The sequence below is a fragment of the Silene latifolia genome, chromosome Y, assembly GCF_048544455.1.
Source record: "Silene latifolia isolate original U9 population chromosome Y, ASM4854445v1, whole genome shotgun sequence".
Lineage (NCBI taxonomy): Eukaryota > Viridiplantae > Streptophyta > Magnoliopsida > Caryophyllales > Caryophyllaceae > Silene > Silene latifolia.
The window spans coordinates 205,695,175-205,700,385 of NC_133538.1; positions in this window are offsets into that span (position 1 = coordinate 205,695,175).

The window sequence follows — 5,211 nt, forward strand, 5'->3', positions numbered from 1 at the left end:
GGAATCTCATAAACTTCATAATATGAGGAAACCTCATCATGCAAATCAAGGTAAGGAGAATGGTGGAGAAAAGGAGGTGGAGGAGTCAACTTGTCATCTTTGAGGTTCAAATTGCTACCATTCATATCACATTCAATTTGACTCTCCATGTGAATCGAACCATTTCCAAAGATAAGACTCTCAATTTCTTCCAAGCTATCGTCAAAACTACCAAGATTGTAGTTCTTGTCATGGATTCTTAACTCTCCAAAAATGGCAATTTCGAATTCATCAACCTCCATTTTCCAACTTTTTTCTTCTTCCTCACACTTGTCATTGACAAGCACTTGTTCTTCAAAGATTTCGAAAGGAGGTGGTAGTGGGGAGTCTTCCTCATTATCATAAACATCCCAAATAGGAGCACCAAACTCTTCATAACTTCCCTCCCCACACTTATCATTTTGCAAGGAGGCTTCATAAGTGTCCCATATGGGAGGGCCAAGTTTATCTTCCTCACAACTCTTAGTATACTCCATTCTACCTCCGTTAAGCGCCACTTCTAAGGCATCAACTTGAGCTTCCCAAGAATCATTTGAAGAGTCATCTAACCAAGACCCAACATCAAGTAATGATTTTGGGGAGTTCAAATACAATTCAATTTCCTTCATAATTTGAGGTTCAAACTCACTTTCCCTCAAACCATCTTCATTCAAATCTCCTTTCATATCAACTTCCAATACATCCACTCTACAACAAGAGTCACTCATAGAAAGAAACTTCATTGACTTGTTGATTTCAAACTCAATCTTCTCATGCAATAAACTAACACACTTGAAGGAGAGAGTTAGCAAGACAAACGGCACACCAAGGTGTGCAAAGCAACTAAGACTTAGTCTAAACTAGAACAAAACAACTAATATCATGCCAATGCTCCCCGGCAACGGCGCCATTTTGATAACGGGGTTTGTCGCACTCCCCCGATCAAACAATTAACTCAACTAATGTAGTAGGGTAGTCGAGGTCGAACCACAAGGAGCATGGGTGATTATTAATTGTCTAAATTCTTATGCTTAGCTAAGTCGGCAATAATGAAGTAATGGTAATAATCTAACAACTAAACTAACAAATTAAAATGCAATTAAATAAGAGAAGTAACAACGAGCAAGGAAGGATTAAAGTTGTAAATCAAATGAATAAAAGGCCTAGAACTCGGTTCTCCCACAACAATTCGTAATTCCACATACTAATTCCCTAGGCTAATCGTTTAGGTGAACGGGCAAGGAGGAGATGGCTCTAATTCGCCTAGAACCTCCCTTCCGGGTTCGCAAAAGGACACTAGCTACTCCAACTAACCCCCCTCCCGGGTTCGAAAGTTGGTATTCCTAACTCAAAACCCAACAACCACGAAAACATGCATTTTTCCAAGGAGGTCAAGAATTTGGTCAAGATCATTAAGTACTCATCGTATTCCGGGTCATCCCACTCCTCCTTCCGGAGGTCGATTTCAAACGCTAGTCTAGAGGCACCCTCCCTCGGTTCTCCCTTCCGGTCTCAACCTTAGATGGCGATAAGACCAAATTCCGGGTACCCGATTTACAACCTAACCAACTCTCGTTGGTGGACAAGGGTTACAAGTCGACACTACCCAAAATCGATCCTTAAACCATGTAATTCCTCTAAACTACCCTCACCAATTTCCCCAAATAATTAGCCTTCATGAGATTCAATTAGTGAAATTACTCATGTCGGGTCAAACCGAGTCCTAGTAGAAGACTACTCACTAATCATGTTTCTTAAGACAAAAGAGACAATAAAGATGATTCTTTAATCATGAACATGGTGGGAGAATAAATTCTACTACTAATCATGCAATTAATCAACAAAATTATGAGGAAAGACAAATTAATCTAAGATGGAAAAAGATTAATGCAAAAAGACAAAAACTTTAACAATAGCAACTCAAAGATTCAATCTTTGAGAGCAACAACAATGGAAAACAAAGAAAAGATGAACAAGAGAGAGATTAACATCAATTAAACAACAAGAAATAGTATTCTAACATGAACAACTAAACAAGAATTAAGAGAAAAACAAAATGTAAACAAATGAAATAAGGAAGAGAAATTATACCACTTAATTGCAAAAGGTGGAAACTTGGATTGGAAGAATGAAAGGATTCTTTAATTCCCCAAATACAACCCAAAATTACTAATTGTAAACTAATGAAAATGGAAGAACTTGAATGAACAAAAGAAGAATTAAACTAATAATTAAAGAAAGATAACAACTTTTTATTCAATGAAAATAAGAGAGAAAATATGAGGGTTTTACAATATTGAGAGAGAATAAGATGAACTAGTCTAATTTCTAAGGTAAAGTAATTGTGAGTAATTGTGTGGTGTCTCTAATGTTGTCTAATGTTGTGCGGAAGCGTCGTGTAAACGATAACAAAAGCAATAAAGATTGAACACAAAGATTTACGTGGTTCACTATCAAGGTGATAGCTACGTCCACAGGGGCAAGGGATCAATTTCACTATGTATGGAGAAATACAGATACAACGATGAACTTCCGAGTTTTTCAAGAACTGCCTCTCTAGAAAACTCACTGTGTTTTAGCTCTCTTTTCTCTCCTTAAACCTAAGATAGGTAATTGTGGGTGTTTATATAGTAAACCCACAAATTAACCTAATACAAAAGGGATTAGGAAACTATTAAGAAAACTGCCATAAAACAAATCAACCCGAAAAAGTCCAAGCAAGTCACTTGGCCCAACTCCGTCTTCCTTCATCGATATTCATCCTACTCCAACATAATTCCCGATGCGACTATCAAGTCACATTCCAACAATTCTCCACCTTGACTTGGATCTCGCATTTAGCAACGAACTCCAATCATCTTGCCCCCTCCACCATTCTAGCTATTGTGCACACAACTAGAACACCATAGACTTCGAACCCGAATCTACACATCCTCTATACCCTGGATTGGGTCTGCATCCGTTATACCCCGGACTGGGTCTTCCATCCTCTAAACCCGGACAAAGGTTGCTCAAAGAACTCCACCTTGAGCTCAACTCCCCTAAGGGACTAGACATATCTGTCTATGTTCAATAAGTCCAAGCAATGTTTGAACTTACTGAACGGAACCGGCTTAGTAAAGCAATCCGCGGGATTGTCACTACATTCCTACCTTCTTTACTACTATCCTTTTCTCAGGACGCAAGAAATGATACCTGACATCAATGTGCTTGGTTCGATCATGATGCACCTGATCCTTTGCCAAGCAAATAGCGCTTAAACTATCACAAAACACAACAGCATTATCATGATGTAAACCCAGCAAACTCACAAGCCCTTTTAACCATATTGCCTCCTTGGCCGCTGCAGTCAAAGCCATATACTCTGCCTCCGTGGTTGACAAAGTCACAGAAGATTGAAGCGTAGACTTCCAACTGACAAGCGATCCACCAAGAGTAAACACATACCCGGTTACGGACCTCCTGCTATCTACATCAGCAGCATAATCAGAATCTGAATAACCTGCTACCAAGCAATTTGTATCATTCCGTATATGAGGCCAATATCGTCGTTCCCCTCAAAATAGCGGAAAATACGCTTAACCGCTAACCGAGTGCTCCTTCCCAGGTTGAGCCATAAACCGCTAACAACACTTACAGCATGTGCAATATCCGGCCTAGTACAAACCATAGCATACATTAAACTTCCTCTTGCACTAGCATACGGAACCATCGACATATAAGACTTCTCATCGTCACTTTGAGGTGCGAAGAAAAGCTGTAAGCTTACCAACTGCATAAGGAGTGTTCAAGGCCTTCGCTTGGCTCATCCCGAAACGACCAAGCAACTTCTCTACATAACTTTTCTGAGATAAGAAAAGCTTCTTCTTTGAACGGTCCCTTAATATCTCCATGCCTAAGATTTTCTTTGCAACTCCAAGATCCTTCATATCAAACTCCGAACTGAGCATAGCCTTCAATCTGTCAATATCAGATTTACACTTCGCAGCAACTAGCATGTCATCCACATATAACAATAGATAGGTCATAGACCCGTCAGCAAGCTTATTGTGATAAACACAACAATCGTATGGATTTCTATCATACCCATGCTCAACCATGAAAGTGTCAAATCTCTTGTACCACTGCCTCGGAGATTGTTTTAGTCCATACAAGGACTTTTTCAATTTGCACGCATGATGTTCCTTCCCTGGAATCTCGAACCCCTCTGGCTGTTTCATTAGAATATCCTCCTCCAACTCTCCATGTAGGAAAGTTGTCTTGACATCAAGTTGCTCAAGCTCAAGATCAAAATGTGCCACTATTGCTAGTAACACGCGAATAGAGGTGTGCCGAACAACAGGAGAGAAAATCTCCATATAATCGACTCCTTCCACCTGACTGAAGCCTTTTGCAACTAGCCGCGCTTTGTACCTAACCATCTCAGCCTCTGAAGTTCCTTCCTTACGCTTGAACACCCACTTGCAACCAATTAACTTTCTCCCTTTCGGTGCTGGCACAAGGTCCCAAGTTCCATTTTTGTGAAGAGATTCAATCTCCTCACCCATTGCGGCAAGCCATTGCACAGACTCGTCACAAGTAACAGCTTCCCTGTAGGACATAGGCTCATGTGACTCTATTATATCCGCTACCTGTAAAGCATAACCTATCATATCCTCAGCAAAGTGGTTTTGGCCGACTTTTCGACCGGACATCTCCTCAATGAGCCTATTCGGCTTCCTTGATACACGTTTAGGTATTTCAGGAATTGGACTTTGCTCACTAGATGCCTCCTCCTGCGGTTCTTCCTCCTCCTCAATTTGGATTAACCTCAGGTCTAGGAGTTACTGGCTCGGCATCCTCCTCGATCACAACCCGTGGGAACATGGAAATAGTGGAAGTGGCCACCTCAAACTCCACCTCACTGGCGGTGCTCCCTTGCTTGTCTACGGTACCTGTAGAAGGATCATGAGAAAAGAACATAGAATTTTCGTCAAAGGTTACATCCCTGCTGATAATAACACGGCCCTCTGACGGAGACCAAATCCTGAATCCCTTCACTCCTTCTCCATAACCCATGAAGCTGCCCTTTCTAGCTCTTGGATCAAGCTTACTGTCACGAACGTGGTAGTAGGCTACACACCCAAAAGTCCGTAAACCCGAATAATCTGGTACACTACCGCTCCATAGCTCATACGGGATTTTGCAGTCAAC